Source organism: Cygnus olor, chromosome 1, assembly GCF_009769625.2.
Source record: "Cygnus olor isolate bCygOlo1 chromosome 1, bCygOlo1.pri.v2, whole genome shotgun sequence".
Classification (NCBI taxonomy): domain Eukaryota; kingdom Metazoa; phylum Chordata; class Aves; order Anseriformes; family Anatidae; genus Cygnus; species Cygnus olor.
Window position 1 is genome coordinate 113,681,742 of NC_049169.1, and position 18,326 is coordinate 113,700,067.

The following is an 18,326-nucleotide window of genomic DNA, read 5'->3' on the forward strand; positions in this document are numbered from 1 at the left end:
TTTCATCACTTTGTCAAGGCCATTTGGATTGCTAACCTTATCCTCTGACATACTATCATACTTTGTAGGTACAATTTATGTAATGGTGAACTCCCAACTCCTTGCATTAAGCAGAGCATCTGGCCTAAACAAATAACCATCAATGGCAGTTGTGACGAATATGTGTGGTGTGTCTGATCATGTTGTATCCTGGATCTGGGGAAGACAGAAGACAAATAGCCAAGGGCTAAATTGAGCAATGCATCCCCACCCACCCACCCCACTCCAGTGTTGGCCAAATTTGGAAGAAAATATGACTCAAGCCTAATTTGAAAGAAGATAACATTTGTATGCAAACATGACCTTAAGTCAATCATCTTACCCCATAAATAGTGAGCAGCCCAGGAGCCCTTTGACCTTTCCTGACGTGACAGCGGGCTGCACGCCAGGACCTCTGGTTGGGCAGGGATGCCTACCAAGGTTACTTCTGCAGATTGAGAGGACCCTTGTTGCTACAGATAATTGGTAAGTGGATTGGGAAAGAAACAGCATGCTCATACACTGTAATGGTGCTTTTTGATTACACTTTATAATTTTAGGTAAGTAGCATAAAGGATTCACATAATGTATATTATTGTTTAGACATAAACCATTGACCAACTCTGGGACTAGGAGTGAATTCAGCCACACCTATGCTCCTTACCTCTTTGGTTCAAGGAGTTTAGAAAGCAAGGGTGTCCACTCTGAACCTCATGACTCAATAGGAGGGTTTTCTTGATATAATGTCACCTAACCCAGTTCCTTACGCAGTCTTTATGTAGTATATAATGTTCTTCATTTAGTGTCTTTGATTAGTATATGGTGTTTTTTATATAGTGTGTAATTAGGTGCAAATGACAGTTATAATCAGGTGTACCTTGCCATCACCGAATCTTTGTTAAGTCACATAAGCTTTGTTATCAATAAATCATATTGCTTCTTCTCTCTTCCGAGTGAATTGCTTTATCTTTAGTGAATTGCAATATCTTTATCCTTTCACACTGGCAGTTATCAACTGATAACTCTTCTTTGGCACACTTTTATAAATAGTTTTGTAACCATAATTAGGTAATTTCTTCTAGACCAAGTTTCACTGCTTCCTTATTAGAATACTGTGGCAGACAGGGCAATATCTTCACAAGGTTAAAAAATATGACCTTCTCAGCTTCTTTCCTAGCCCATATTGATCTACTATGGAATGAAATTAGATTGGCTTGATGCAATGTGCTGTTGACAAAACCAAAACTAGCACCTAAACTAGTTTTTGTTTTTTTCCAGGAGCTTAAGGTGAGGTGAATGGTCCATAATTCACTGGTTTCTCTTCCTTTTAATACCAAGTCCTTGTCAAAGTTACTCAAGTTTGCACATAACTAAAAGTTTCTGTCATCCTTCCCTTCAAAGACAGATAAAATCCTCCTCCAGTAAGTTTATAAGCAAATGTGCTCTTTCTTTGTCTTGAGGAGATGACACTCCTCTTTCCACTAGTTCATGGAACAACATTCTGTGGTCAAAGAATCCAAAGTCTATCCCATTTTATACCATCTGAGCAGCTGGGTCTGAGTGCTAGTTCTTATCCCTTCATGAACTTGGAACTTCACTAAAAGAACGGGCCAAGACCAAGATCATTTTCTTGATGTTCATGTTCCTTTTATTTCCCTGAGACCTTTGCTGCAGCTCTCTGAGCTTCTTGATTAATTTTGATCTGTTTATTGAGGGTAGTAACAGTTTCTGGAGTAAGAAGTGTGGGTAGTGACACAAATAAGCCCGAGTAACTTTTCATGTACTTGGTTCAGACACAAGCCCAAGTAACTTTCCATTTACTGTGTTCAGACACAGGCTGTTTGGTGGTAACACATCTCCTGGATTTTTGAAGAGTCCTTTGGTAATAGACCTGGAATAAACTATTTTATTTTATTTTATTTTATTTTATTTTATTTTATTTTATTTTATTTTATTTTATTTTATTTTATTTTTTATGCCCACCTGGACAATGTTACTGTTCCTGATATCCATTGATAATTACTCAGGAGCTAGAAAATGTTTCCAAAAATGAATGCAGCCAACTTTATCCTTCCTTCTATTCTGTTACTGGTACTGCTGCAAAACCTATACAAGTATCTGCTGACTTTGTAGAGGTTTCCTGTGATGAAATTTTTATGATCATTGATTCATCTGATGGCTCATTTTTTGCAGTTTTCTTTCATGAGTCTTACACAATTCCATTAAGTGACATTTCCAATATCTTTTCCCTCTCAACCCCCACTGAAAGGGAAATACATCCCTTGGAAATCCAGTCCAAGACCTGGGATGAAGCAGTGACCTCATCTGTCACTCTGTCACTTATTCTCCTGTGCATCATGTCCAGTATGTGCAAATCTTGCACATGCACGTGTGGCACCTTGGGGAATTAGTCTTACAGAGAAGAAGGATTTACTTCACTTCATGCTAATGCCAATATGGTGTGTTGCTAGTGTTTCTGGATGCTGTTCACATTCTTGCAAAATGGATACCAAATATTCCCATCCTGATTTTCACAGGGATGTATGTGACTCTGCAGAGTTTGAGGCACGGAAAAAACATGTTTATGTCACTTGAAAACTGTTACTTTTTAAAGAGAACTTGTCAACTGAGAATTTGTACCTTTCTCCAAACAGGTAAATGAATATGGCTCTGTTGCATTGAGCTTGGCTCTTAAACTGGATTTGCATCCAGCTTTTGCCCATGGCTGGTTATATAATACTGCAGCAGCATGGAAAGGCAGGAACTGCTTGATGAGGAAAGTGACAGTGGAATGGAGCACTGAATTTCATTATAAAGGTGAACAACTTCAGTTTATCACAGCTAAGAAAGTGAGGTTCTTTAACAGGGATTATTTGAATTAGAAGATAATTGTACTGGGCAAAATGTCCATCTCTCTGTGAATGTAAAAAATTGCTGCAACCCTTTACTTTAATTAAGTGTCCTGATAAAAAGCATGCATAATTGTGTACTTAGCAGTAGATTCCTGTGGTCCTGGTTTGGTTTGAATAGTTGACTGTTTGCAACCACTGACCATGACATCGTTCTGTCATTCAGGAATCCCCAAGTGAGCAGAGCTGTATGATCAGGTTCTGGAATGTGGTGTTCTCCACTCACGGCACTAGACCGAAGGTGCTAGGAACCAACCAGCACAGTGCAAAGCAGCTATATCATCTATGCCAGCAGAGAACCAGACATTCTATTTCATCCTTGGATCAGTTTTCCATACCTGTACTCACCCATCTTGAGGAACTAGCTCTGTAGGGATACAATTTCTACCTGGTGTGGGTTTGTTGCACTCAAACAAAACTCTGTTTCTGTCCTCCAATATAAGATTCATTCCATATAGCACACAGTGAGATTGCATGACATGCAAATCAAGAGCTAGTTTGGCCTGTATCTCTTTTCATCATATCTTCCTTTTACTACACTGTTATTGTGGAGCTGCAAGCTGTTGTATGCTGCATCTATGTTAGTGCTTTGCTAAGCTTGAAATGTTCTTATTTCTGTAGGAATTGCTAGAGGCAGGAGAGCTTCATTTGAGAACCTAATTAAAAGTTCAAAGTGATAGTAATTAGGAAAAAACATTATTTGACTTTAAACAGAACATGTGTCATCTCAGAGTCCTTGATGAGTATGAGAGGGAATAAACAGAGATCTGCAACTGACTTCTCAGTCATTGTCCTGATACTGCTGCTTTGCTTCCTAAGATGAAACTGCTTTTTTTTTTTTTTTTTAATTTTAAGGACTGTGTTCTTTGATCCTGTCCCACTGTCTGTAGAAGGTGTACAGGTTAATAAGGGCTATAATTTCTTTTTTTTAAAGAAAATGGAGTACACTGTCTGCCTATGTTTCTGAAGTGTTTCTTAGCACTTCACCCCTGCATGATCTTGGAGACAAAGTGTGTCATTCTGGTAGGAGAAAGAATTTATGATTCCAGTGGGTGAATGAAAACAATTTCAGTGTAGGTGAGGGCATATACTAGAGGACAGAGTTTATTTCCTTCTAATCTGGGAAAATTAGAATTTGTCTACTCTTCATAACAGGAGAATTGGTTCACTTTTTAATATACCTCTATAGCCGTGAACTTTCTCATCAAGGAATGTACAAAAAGAGATGAGTGCCTTCAGGAGGGCTATGGGAATTCTGTGGAGGGCAGCTCCCTCCTGTGTAAATCCTGTGTGGAGGGCAGCTATGGCATGTTTACAGAGGACCAGTGGGGATAAAATACTTTGTTCAGCAGACTTGACAACCTGAATGCAGAAAAAAAAAAGCCTCTTTTTTTATTTTTATTTTTTTGATGCAGATATAAGGAGCAGAAGGAGCATAGGGAAAAGAAGGTGGGGGAAAGATCAACAACTTGGGGAGTACATCATGACTATTTAGTTTATTTCAGTACCTAAAACAGCTCTGGTGGCCCAGGGTATAGTCTAGAGACACTTGTATTACTGGAGCTAAGAAAGAAGCTGGAGGAAACAGCTGATCAAAAGCAAAGCAGAGAAGGGGTATATTTGATTCAGAATTACTTGTAAGGCTCTTGCTGTGCTCTTATTAGCAGATGGAAATTGTAATAATTTCATTCAAATCACTACTGTCACGTTGAAAGTCAATCAGAAATCTGTCTTAGAAAAAAATACTGATTATGTGATAGTTAATGCTGTTAATTCACATTTTCAACATTTGTCCCTCATGCGTCTATGAGGAGAATATCACTATACTATGGTTCTTCCATGAAGACTGATGTGATGTAGGTGATAAAATTTAATTAAGGACCTGAATGTATTCCTCACTGAAATGAGTAGGAAAAACTCCTGTTCACTTCAAAAGCAGCAGTTACTTTGTACGTATGACTAGTAGCAAAAATACCCAACTGAAAATATCAGAAGAAAACAGCTCATGTTAAGGGCTTAGAAGTAACTCAAACCAAAACTGAGGTGCTTTAATATTCCTGTGAATAACTATATATGCCCAGATAACCTTATGGACTCCAGTTGTGCAGAGTGACTCACACAACAAACAATCGCCATGAGAATGATTAAAATTATTAACATTTACTTTTGTTTTGCTGAAAATGAATTAAAAGTTTCTCCAAATGATGTAGCTTCCTATTCTAGTACACATACACACAGAAAGAATGTAGATAAAGTATTTGTTGAGGGAAGGAATGTAACATTTTTGAAAGGAAAATTCCAAAACCACTTTTTGGACTGGGATGCTGTACACCTACTTTCTGTGGGAGAAAGCTTTGCAAATGAAATATAAGCCTTCTAGAAATATGACACAAATTTGGAAAAGATTGCCAAGTAATCATCTGATGATAGACTATTCACATAGAAAAATCAAGTTATACACTGAGAAGCAGCCAAGTTAGCAGCAAGAGACAAGGATATTCAAAGTGGAAGGAAATCTAAAATTTAAAAATGAGAATAATGAACATGAGAATATTAAAAATCAAAATAGATGAGGGGGTCCCTGATGACTGTAAACAGGCAAATGATATGCCTTCCTTTTAAAATAGACAAGAAGGTGGATTTAGGAAACTACAAGCTGATTAGTCTGTCTTCAGTCCTTGAGCAAAACTGTGCAGGAAATTCTTGAAAAGATATTTCCAGACACATGAAGGACAAGAACATGATCAGGAACAGCCCTTTGAAAATCATGCTTTACCAATCTGGCAATCTTCTACAATGAAGTGACTGGGTCTGTGAATGAGGTCTGTGGGCAAAGAGAGGACAAGTGGACTAGATAGGTAGGCTGTAAGGAGGAGTGAAGAACTGTCTGGACCTTTGAGCTTGAAGGGTGTGCAGTTTCGAGTCTAATGGTGGTGCCAGGGGTTCATACCTGCTGGGGCCAATGTTGTCTAATGATTTCATCAGGGACTTTTAACATGGCCAGCCTGTGGATGACACCAAAATGGAAGGAGCAGTTGGTGCACAAGGTTGGTAGGGGTGTTATTCAGAGGGATCTTGACAAGCAAGAGAAATGGGCTATGAACATCATAAAGTTCTACAAGGACAAATGCAAACTCCTGCACCTGGGGCAGAGCAAGCTATGCATCAGTGCAGTCAGGTGACCAACTCATTAGGTAGCAGCTCTGCAGAACAGGATCTGTGGGTTCTACAGACAGCAAGTACACATGGCTCAGTGGTGTACCCTTAAATCAGTGAAAGATGAATGTATACTGAGATGCATTAGTAATAAAATATCAAGAAGGATGAGGGAAGTGATTATTCCCTACTGCTTGACACTGATAAGGTTTGAATAGAGACCTGCAGAGGTCCCTTATAACCTACTTTTTCTATATTTCTGTGAAATGATTTCATAATTCTTATATTCAATCATATTAATTAAGCTTTTTTGAGTGCATTAGAGATCCAATGTAAGGTTAAGATAGAGTAATTGTTACACATACATTCAACAAGAGCCTGTTCACATGAGCCAAAATCCTGAAAGACTGTAGGACATACAAAATTTGATCCTTGATTATTAGATATATTCACAGGTAATGCGAAGGAAAAACATTTTATTTTGCAGTTACTTGTGTAAGTATTTTTTATTTGGGGGATGAAGCTTTTTTTTTTTATTTGTATTTTTTTAAGTTTTAGTTCTAATAGTTCTAATTTTGACCTCTGTACTAATCCTTAATACATGTTTATCTAGCTGCAACAGAACTACACTGTTCTCCTCCTCTTTGCCTCCCACGTCGGTGTGTAGGATTAAGTAGAAGTGCTAATTCTAGGTTATTGAGTATCGCTTTGATGATTAGAGTTATAACCAGAGAGCACAGTTTGGGATTGAGTTTTTGGTTTCTTTTTTTTTTTTTTTTTTTTTTCCTGATAGCACATCTTTGGTGAAGCTCAAGTGAATATGAGAACAACTGACAAAATTCAGTCCTTAGACTGAATATGTTGAGTTTTGGAATACATACTCTGGGTCCACCCTCACTCAACTTTAGGTCTCACTGAAAATAAAAGCTAGCCTGAAGCCAGAAGCCTGCTTGGTGTAGAAAGTTAAAGTTCTTCCTCTGTGTAATGTTTAAAAAGTGAAGCCTGACTTTTGTCCCTCTTCTACTCACAAGGCAGTTGCTTGAGGTCTTGTTTTAAAGAACAACATGAAGATTTCCTGTTGATTCAGTTGGTGGTGTTTCCTCTCACCTTTCCCAATTGCACAGCCCAGCTCCTTAGCTTGTCTTTTTCTTGAACCATATGGTGTAGCCCTGCCTACACACTTGTTGGCTACAACTTCACTTGGTATTTCAATGGGCCTACTGCTCAAGAAAATAACTTTTCATTAGGCCTGATCTAATGTTTGCTTACTTATCGGGAAGGTCATCTTCACACAGTATCTAGTCCAGCATGATTATGAGCCATAATACCTTTTCCACAAAGAATATGGTTTCCCTTCTCTCAGTTTCTACTTCATCATAGTGGTCTGTCTAAACAGTTGATCTAAACTATTTTTGCTTTGCTCTTAAACTTAAACTTAGACTTATTGTCATAAATCTATATGGGTCTGATCCTGCACTACTTTTTTTTTTTTATGGAAAATTTTACTTAAGGGAAAGTAGCAATAGCAAAAATCTGACTTAGTTCTGATTTTTTAAGAAGAATGATGATTTTTCATTTGTTGGTGTGAGGAAGTATAACATGACATTTTTTATGTGTCTGATTTTTCTATTTCAGATGTGCTCATCTACTGCTGTTTACTGACATTCTATGCAATTTGCAACAGCCATTCATTTTAAAATAATCTCCTTTGAATTGTATTTTTATATTTACTCCCAAATCTATGCTTTGGATCTAAAACAGACTGATCTTTGTTCAAGGTCAAGCAAAAATACTCTGGCTCCAACTTCTGGTAAATGTTTGGGGTGATAGACAGCCATCTTTGTTGGAAATGTGCTGTGCTTACTGTATTCCTAGGGAGCTGCTAAACACCCATAGGAGTATGATGTGCTTGTACTGCAGTGAAATGTGAGAAACTGCATCTTAAAATCATCATGAAGAAGAAGGAATTCAGAATATTAGTAGACACTTCTAAAATATGTTAGTTAATCACTTTCTCTCCATCTCCTGGCTGTACTCTTAGAATTACATAGCGCAAATAGGAAAAAAGTTTAGGCTGGATTATACAAAGATTTCTGCTGACAGTTGTAAGTAATGAAGCCATCCTGAGCTATACTAAGGAAACTGTATGTCAGACCACTCTCTCCTATGTGCTAGCCTATTTAAAATAAATTTACATTTAAGGTCTGATATGAAACCCATTGAAATTAATGGAAAGACTTTAATACTCTTTGACTCAAATGCATATACAAGATCACATATTTCCCGTGATTCTATTTCTGTAACGGGTTGGCAGGATTTACTATTCCTATACATTTTCAGCAAATTTTCCTCTGGTCTCTTTTATTATTATTACTTTCCGTCATGATCACATCATACATCTTTTCTCTTCAACATCTCTAAGGGCCTAACTGATTTTTCCTACCAGCCACTAGCTTAATTCTCTTCTAAGATGTGAGCTGTGTGTGACTCCCCAAACCCACCAGTTTGGCTTCTGAATGTGGGTGTAATTAAAAACAAAACAACAAACAAACCATGAGTTCTTTTCTTTGAAAACAGTTCAACCCAGAACTTCTTCCTAGTTCTGCTTTCTTTATTTTTTAAGTCTTTGACTTTATACAGTATTTTTGCTTGAATTCTGTTTGGAGATGAATTTTTTTCATATCTGCTATTGTTACCTCTTATTTCATGAACAGAACAAAGTTATTCCCTGCAGCACACAATGCTGGAATGCAGCGTGACAATAATAGACATTTGTAGCTTATACACAGTGCATACTATTTCTTTTCTATATAGCAGTTTAGAATATTTTAGTAATTATTTTTTATATGTCCATAAGGCAAGGACACTGCTAGTGTTAATTTAGTGTATTAGCTATGTTGTAGTTTCTTGTGAAATGTATTTCTGAATCCTGTGACCTGGTAAGAGATTGATTTGTATGAAAACGATAAACTCATTAGTTGCAAGAGGTAGAGAGATGGGAAATAGCAATCAACAATATTGAGAAGTTGGAAATAGCCTTACATTTTCAGAGAGTGACCCCAGAACGGTGGAATTAATTGTTCTGAATGTGGGAGGGTTTATGATCCAGTTCAAGGGTTGTTTATTTTTTTCCTTTCACTTTTTTGTATGTCTTTATTCCTTCTCTCTTGACATTTTCTCCCTCCCACCCCTTCCAGATTTTGACTGTCTTAAATTTGTGTGTAGCATCTCTGACTAGAGATGGAGAACTCAGTCAGACCCAGAATTTGGCACTGGGATGCTGTAGAAGTTTGTGGTCACTTTTTAAATATGTAAATCCAAATATTGAGAAAGAAGTAATGGCAATGAATGTTTAGAGAACAGTTACATGAGATCTGTGTTCTCACATGCGCTCATAGCACTCACAAGTGCCAAACCAACACTGATCAACAACTACCACAAAATCATACTGTAAATACCCTATATTTAATTATAGTCACCATCACTAGAATATTGCACATATTGCTGGACAATTTTGTTAATACATAGGATCTTCTATTTGCTTGCTTCTCTTTCTGATTTTATTAATAACTTCAGTATATTTCTGGAAAGTAGATTAGCATTACTTTGTTTTTAATCCTGAAAGACTTCTAATGCACTTTGCACTTTAATGTAATTATGCCTAATAGATGGAATACAGCGGCTTCATAAAGATTGTTCATATCCCTGCCGGATACTTTGCTGAGATAAACGAGTATCTAGTTTATTTAACATGATTAACTACCTGAAGTATTAAAATTCTTATACAGCAATTTGTAACATCCGAGAATTGCAAGATTACTGGAGAGACACTGCATTTTATGGTGCAGCCCCAGTTTGATGTTCACACCACACTGGGTAGTGTTAATGGGCTGCAACCTAATAGCCTCCTTTCTCCTCCTCCCCTGTAAAAAATAATGCTGGGTGAAGATTTGATAATCCCTAGTTCCCATTCAGTAAAGAATTAAATGAGGCATTTTATTTATCTCCCATCTAAAAGGGCTGAAGCACAAACCAATATGCTTTCCTGCATTTGTACCAGAGAAAGCAAGTAGCATGCTAAGGAGAATACAGCACCATGTCTGTATTGTTTCCACTGGAGCTGGCACAGTTTCCATTACTTCCCTTCCAGCTCAGCCTTCTTTCATCTCCACATTGACACAGAGGCCATGATTCAGAGCCCACTGCAACTGATGGCACTCTTGATGTCCTTAAACAACCACTGGTTTTAATTACCAAAAAAGGTTTCCTTCTACCCTTGCATATCTATGTTCTCTCCACTCCTGCTGTTGTTTCCAGTTCTGATGGTTTAAGGCCACCTCTGAGATCAGGAAGTGCTGAGCTGCTCCATGCTGCAGCTGAAGATCATCAGAAACAATGGGAGAAAATAACACCAAGCTTTACTTCCATGTATTCTTGAGATTTTTATAAGTCAGTCAGGAAAACAGTGATGTAGGACCACGCAAATCAAGAAATTTAGTGGGTACAATTCCGTCTGGAAGCTCTGAAAACAGGGTTTCATCTTCCACACCTTCTGCACAAATAGGATGCCACATTGGTTTACTTATTTGAGATGCATCCCATGAAACCTGAAGCACCAAAATGTGACATCTCTAGAGGTCTACTGAGACCTTTGCTGGACTGAAGTTTCACTTTAGAGTTACCCGTCTCTTCTCACCAACTCTACAGGGAGCCCAGGAAAACTATTCTTGAAAAGCAGACATTGACTGTTGAAGATTTTTCTGTGGAAATCTAGCCTCATGGAAATCAATGAGGAATTACTTCTTCATGTCCAGACAGATACTGAGCTGGAAGAAGAGGCATCTTAATTACAATCACTTAGAATAAATGCTTATTTTCAAGAATGGAAAATTGATCTACAAGCAGATAGAAACTGCAGACTATGTGTGTCAACAGGAGATGGCGGGAGAAAAAGTAGGAAGGTAGGAAATGTCATTATTTTCTCATTCTTCAAATTAATACTTTGAGGCAATTGCTAATGTCTTGAGTATGATAAATACTAAATTATGTGACATAATTTCTCCTTTGCTTTCATTGACAAACTTGTCTGTATTGACTAGATACAATGAGAGGTTTTTTTTGTTTGTTTGCATTGTTTTGTTTTGTTTTAAATAGAAAGCAAAAAGCAGAGGATTTCCTGCAATGCTGCAAAGTGCTCTGAGCTGGTGAGTCTAATGCAGGGATGCTTATGATAAAGCACTGCAGAACACAGTTGATTAGAGCATTGAATTAACTATGCTCTCGTGCACTCTCTCTCTCTCTCATCATCTTGTTCTTTCTTTCAGCCTTCTATTTCACCCTTTCAATCTGCACATTATTGTTTTCTTGTCCAGAAGGTTTTTTTTTTTTATTATTATTATTTATTTTTTTCCTGAGAATTCAGCACAAATGTCAGCACTCTGCTTTCCTTAGAAAACAAGCCCCAGCATTCTGCTCCAGAGAGTCTCAATATGTCCTGTGCACTGGTGGCTTCCTCCAGTCAGGCTCCAACAGTCTATCTAGATTAAATGAATACAGAATAACACAGTACAGCTGTATAAACCTATGATCTTTACTGTTTATTTGAATATGAATTGCTGTGACTGGTATGACAGCAGCAATCAGAACTAGGACTTCTCTTTCTAAAGGTGCGGTTGAACTTAAAGACCTGATGCAGTTAGGTCAAAAGGTATGAAGGGAAATGAAATTCAAGGTTAAGGGTCTGTCTGCAGGGCTGTGGTAAGATGTAGGACAAAGCTTGTGCTAAAGCTCCTCTCCACACCAACACTGTCTCCAGCCGCTCTCTTTAGCCATTGGGGCACACAAGGATCAGGTGTCACTGCCTTGCAACTGAATGACAAAGATCACATTTACATTTGCAACAATTGCCTGAAGTCTCTGAATTGGAATGAGTCAGATACTTCCTCTGGATGGGATACTTTTCTGAAGGCTCAGGTCTCTACATACGTTGCAAAGTCTGAAGGTTAGCTCCCTCAGTATGAACCACTTATGATGTACATGAACGGGTAGGTCATTGGCAGTAAGGTTTAATATCAGGCTCTCTGACTTAAATGTTTGAATGAGCCTTCACTGTCTGCACTAACAGTGTTATTAATGCAAATGTTTTAAAAACTTATATCTCTCTAGGACTGTGATTTAGTCCTGTGAATTGCAAGCTATGTGTGAGAGAATTCAAGTTTTCTAACTTTTCTAACAAGTTTTCTGCCCTTTCAAGTTTTCTAACTAGTTATGCCCTTGGGAATACTATATTATTTTCCTACCAAAATGAGACGAGAAAGAAAATGTTTCTTGGAAGTAAATAATATTCAAACTGAAGAATTGTCTATGTTATAAATATATACTTCCATCCAAATTCTTGCATTCATTTTGAGGTATAGACAAGCCTGATAGAATAGGCCCTTTTTTTTTTTTTTTTTTTTTCCTAATATTGAGGTGATATATACTATTGTAATAAAACAATGCCTTTTTTTCTGATCTTATTGTCAGTTAGAGCTACAATAATGGTATGATTCCTGTTCTTGTGGATGCTTATACTGGTAAAATCATGTACCTCATATGCAGATACCATTAATGGCTGACCTGAAGCTGTAACTGACAAACAGAAACAGTGAACCCATGGGTTTTCACCTTTTAGGTGATTTTTTTTTTTTTTTTTTAATACAAAACTCTATTAACTAATACTCCAGAGCAAAAGTTCTTCTTGTTTATGTTAGAGACTGTCCTGCAACCTCTGCCATTAACTGGGGCTTCTGCAGTCAAGACTGTATACAGTCCCTCCATTTACAGAGATCTTCACTGATTTTACTGGTCATTGTGTGCCCATGAGGATCCATTCACCTGAACTGCTGGTAGAAATTGCACATCATTTAAGAACTTTATTCTTATTTTTTTTTTCGTATTTTTTTTCCCTGTACCAGAAGGCACGATGTTCTGCTGGCCATATGTATAAGCTTGACAATAAAGTGCATGTCATTAGCTAGCAAAAATGCACTTTAATGTTCCTTTAAGCTGTAAATAAGGTATATTTCCTTCATTGTGAAATTCTCTTAGCCCTGCGTGATATCCTACTAGAAGTACCATGGGTGATATGTTAAATGAGGACGGTGCTTTGAGCCTCCTTATAATGCATACTTGCAGCACAGTACCTTTGCAGTTGCCGTACCAAAGTATATAATGACTAAAAAATGTCAGTCTCTGCACATGACTTCTGAGTTTTTTTCCTCCTCCAGCCCCTGCATGGACAGGACAGCTACCATTCACTTTTTCGGTATGCTGAATTGGGGTGGGCTGTCCTTTTGACACACAATCCACAATACTGGCAGTAGTACTTAGCTGAATCTGAAAAGCTGAAAGCTTCCAGGTTCCATTAGAGTCAGCACCCTTGCACATAATTAAAAATTGTATTGTTGTATGAAAAAGTGGATTTAGTAACCTCTTATTTTCAAGTCTTTAATTTCAGCTATTCATAACACAGGTAATATAACTGTATTTCAAATACCAATAGCATTTTAGTAATACATCTGACACAGTTTAAAAAAATACACACAACTATCTTCCAGGAAATCTCTGTCAAGCAGGAATGAGATTAGAACTTTTTCCTTGGGTCTACCGGCCAGTAAATTTAGCATTCATTGTTTAAAAGGTGTTGGTCAGTTTCTGCATAATCATTATTAAATATTGATATATAATATATTAGGAATATCATTTTCTACTATCAAACTGCCTCCACCACTAAATATCACGTATCTACATAAATGTAATAAACACCATCTCTCTCTTTTAAAACTGTCATTGTTTAATTTTCCTAGTTAAAAGCAACATTTTGTAGCAAGCAGATGATAAAAACACTGATCAGACCTCTAATGCTTTTAATAACAATGAAAATAAAAAAGAAAAAAACATGAACATACATGCACTCTACAAGGCATAAACCACTACTATTTAAGACACAGCTTAATGTATCTGAATTATATGCATTCTTTTACTTCTTACTTTTGTAGAAACACATAAATACATTCTTGAAAAAAAATACTATAAGGATATCATGACAAAACCAGTAAGCTTACTTCAACATTGTCCAGAGTTCTTGGTATTTATAGGTGAAAGAAAGAACAGCATATGATTAACATCTATGAAATATTTGAATAAATTCCTTGTGTTGGATTTTTTTATGAAAGTTAAATCACACCTCTTTCATAAATTGAATGAATATAAAACAAGTTTACAAATAGATGCTTGTGAAAAAAATGTTTTCTGCAGTAAAATAATGCATCTTGGGAAGCTTGTATTAAATTTTGTGCAAATGCACTGGCAAAAATTCTATAAAGAATTCTGTCATTTACTAAACTGATTGAGGTTGTGGTTGTGGGATTTTCATTGATGTTCATATCTATATATATATAGTTCTGTTGCTTACAAGGTAAAATCATTTTGTAATTATCTGATAAAATTATTCTGACACTGCAGGAGTATTGCCTTACATAACAAAATCAATAGCTTCAAGTATAATAAATGAGCTAGTAATTGCCCTGAAGATTTGTAATCTATTACTTCTTCCCATTTTCCCACAGGAAAGTAATGAGTTCCGAAGCCCATACTTACAGTTTAGTCCTTAATTTCTACACTCCTAATGAGATAAGCCTGAAAATGTTGGGCCTGTCATTAAGAAATTCATGTCTTTATTTCCATAAAGGCTTAACTTGTTAGTTCACTTGACTTGTCCTGAAGTGTAGTTTGGGCAAAATGTGGATCTACAGTTCTTTACTAAAGGACTTCACTTCATCTATAATTCTTAGAGATAAATTTACTTGGGGTCCCTGCATGAGTAGAGATCCTGACTACCTCCCATGCACGGATAGGAATCACCTATGTGATTGTCTCTGGACTTATTTAAAATGGATAATTTATAGCAAAGAAGGAATCTAGAAGCAGGTGTGAATTTGAAATGTGATTATAGTTGAAGCATAACCTCAATTGTCTGGGAATATAGACTCAAACTCAATAATTCTGCATGTATCTATAGTTTACTGCCCATGAGGACCAGGGTAAGGTTAAATAAATCTTGTTTGCTTAATGAAAAAAGAACATCCTGACACAGTGAACAGCACAAAAGTGACTAATCCATCTCTGTCTTCCCTAGTGAATATTATTCATTATGCTGTTTGCTTTTCTAGAATATTTTTCCTAGTCTGAAGCAGTAACTGCATATATAACTACTAGTACGAGATATGTATAGCAACATTGAGCCAATAATTCACAGCTTATCAGTGTAATAAATATATATTTTTTATTTTCTCATTTTTTGTCACCAGCCTGAATCCTTCCCTCCCTCCCCCTTTGTATATTTCTTTAAACTGTGCACCAAATGTCTGAGAGCAGTTCCTGATCAGTAGGTGATTTTCTAATAAGTTGAATACTCCTGTCTGACTGGCACAACTTCACCTGTGCAATTGTACACCTCAGCAGTGTGGTATCTCCCAAAGCTAAGATTGCAATTTCTTTAAGTGCAATTTCTCCACAAGTTTTCCTCGGGAAAACAAGTTGAGAGCATATATTTTTCACCATTTCTGCAGGGCTCATTTTATGGACGTTGTGCATGTGAACGGTCCTGCTGGGGAGCCATAACGAGCTACTGAGAACCACTACAAAAGACTCACAAGAAGTTGTTTCTCTTCACAAGAAAGCTCAAGCAAGTTCGTTTTGAGCATGCCATTCGTTAATACTTGCGCTCTCAGCTCTCGCAGCCGTTTGCCTCAGGAAAGTTTAGCGGCCCTAGGTGAGGCTTCCTACGGTTCCCAACACCCTGCGGGGAGCAGCATGGGGTTTTCAGGGGTGTCCCCAGCTGAGAGAGGCAACCGATTCTCCCTCGGGGACGCCTGCAGGGGTGCTCCCGCTGCCTCCCGGAGCCCCAGCGGTCCCGGCCGCTGGCCATGGTGCTGAACCCACCGCTGTTCGCGGTGCTGAAGCGGGGGAAGCAGAGCCCCGGGGGCCAGCGCGGAGCGAGGGGAGAAGAGGCCGGGGAGCGGAGGGGGAGGCTGGTGTAAGCAGCGATGTGGAGCTCGCCTGGAAGCAGCTTCTCCCTCCCGCGAAACCTACCTCCCGCCGCGGCTGGAGAAGGGGCTCCCCTTCTCCACGCCGGGCACCGGCATCCCCGCGGCTGTGTGCGGAGATCCCTTCCCCACCGCGGCCCCCGGCCTCTTTAACGCTTTTACCACGAGAGGAAAGTTTTGTCTGCGATATCTCTTCTCCCCACCTCTTTGCGACGGGACTTGGAAGGAAAGGGGAGGCAGCGGCGGCGGGGGCCGGGGGAGGGGAAGGGGGGAGTTATCTCCTACTTATTTATTTATTTAGCTCTTTCCTCCCTCAGGTCGCCATGGTGATACAGAGCTCGCTCTCCCTCCGACGAAGAGAAGACGGGCAGCCCCTTCGCGAACAACCCCCCGTCCCCTCTGCTCCCGCCGCTCTTTTACCCCAGAGGAGACCCTTCCCTCCCTGCCCGTCCGTCGGGGCCGGGGCCGCGCTGCCCCCTCCGCACCTCTCCGGGTCCCCTCAGCCCGGCCCCGGTTGCCCTCAGCGCTGCCCGGTTCAGCCCAGCGCGACCCCGGCTCCCCCCAGCGGGGCCGCCCCCCGCTGGCCTCCCAGAGGAGCAGTGAGACGGGAGCAGCCAAAACAGCCCCCCTACACCCCTCCCCTTGAAGTTTTTCCCAGACGGAGCGCCGCCGGGGAGGGGGCGACCGGGCGGGACGGGGCGACCCTGGTCTTCCCTCTCAGCCCTGCCCGCGGGTGCCGGCTGCCGAGCCCCGGAGCGTGGGGACCCCCGCGCAGCCCCGGCCAGGTCCGCGGCGGCACCGCTCTGCCCGAGGGCGCGGGGCTCCTTCTCGGGAGGCTCCCGCGACGGCAGCTGGAAACGGGGCCGCTGGGGCCGGCCGCCAGCCCCCCGCCGCCCTCCCCCCCGTGTCCCCTCTCGGCTCCCCGCCCGCCAGCTCGCCGGTTGCCCAGTGGGGAGCGGCTGAGACCGCTCGCCCCCCGGTTACATAAGTAACGCACACCGCATCTCCCGGCACCGCCGCTGTGGCTGCCGGGGGGCTCGGGGAAGGGCGTTTCTTGGGGGGTGCGTGTTGGGGGGGCTGGAGAAACGCGTCGGACACGAGCCGCCGGGCACCGAAACGCCACCCCCGAGCCCTCACGTCCTCCGAGTCCCTTCGGGGAACCCTGTCCTCCTTACCTGGTGGCGGCACGCTGCTCTTACTCCATGCTGGCTCCCCGCGGGACGGGGCAGGGCGCTGCTGCCCGGCTCTGCACCGGGTCCGGCTCCCGGCCGCTTCGAGCGTCTGCGTGTGTGCGAGCGCTGCCGGCTGTCACACGGCCCCCAGGCTGCTTTTGGGGTCCTCCATTCCCCGCGCCGCTCGCCCACCTTCCGCGCCGCACCCACGGGCACCCGCCGGCTCCCGGCTCGGCTCGGCTCGGCTCGGCTCCGCTCGGCTCCGCTGGCCTCGGGAGCGGGGGGCCACCGGACGGCCGCGGCGGTGCCCCCGTGTCCGCCTGGCGTGGGGACGGGGGAGGCGGCGATGCGCGGAGCGCGGCGGGAGGGATGGAGGGAGGGAGGGAGGGAAAAAGGAGGGAGAGGAGGCGGGGGAAGCGCGGCCCCGCCGAGGAAGCCGCGGGAGGGCCCAGGGGCTGCGGCCGGCGCCGGGGGGCTGCGCTAGCCCGGCCGGCTCGGCGGCGGCGGCGGCGGGGCTGAGCGCGGCTGCAGGCAGCGCCACCTGCGGGCGGAGGGGGGCGGCGGGGGCGGCGCGCTTCTTCCGCGGGGGCGGCCCTGCCCGCAGCCTGCACCGCCCTCCCGCGGAGTGTGGAGTCTGTTCCGGGAGCCTGTCGCCCTGCTGGGTGCTCCAAGGTCCAGGTGGAGGCGTGGGACCGTCCCTCTCTGTCCCCAGGTGCGTCCTCCCCAGTGAGGCGTCCGGAGGAAGCAAGAGTGTGGCCAGGTGAGCAGTGGAGAGCAGCAGACAAGGGGTTGTGTCCCGCAGGGCTTCTACGGTGCTTGAGGGTTGGTCTCACGCTGCAAGCAAGCCTCCACTTATTTTACGACACTTAATAGCATCTTCCACCACCCTCCTCCTCGAGGATTAGCCCGTTGGTATCTTTGCCACTACTGTACCACTCAGGTTTGGTTGAAACTGGCCACCAGATTCCACATTCCTAGGAAGG

General features: G+C 41.6%; 1 protein-coding gene across 2 annotated transcripts in view; it reads right to left on the reverse strand.

The window, feature by feature from the left end:
- The window catches only part of KCNJ6 (potassium inwardly rectifying channel subfamily J member 6), a 163,298-nt gene extending 145,592 nt beyond the window's left edge, over positions 1-17,706 (reverse strand). For both annotated transcript variants that reach the window (XM_040577507.1, XM_040577496.1), the window contains exon 1: positions 17,347-17,706. The gene's annotated coding sequence lies outside the window, so the exon portion shown is untranslated. The remainder of the gene's footprint in view (positions 1-17,346) is intronic.
- Between the last annotated feature and the right edge of the window lie 620 nt (positions 17,707-18,326).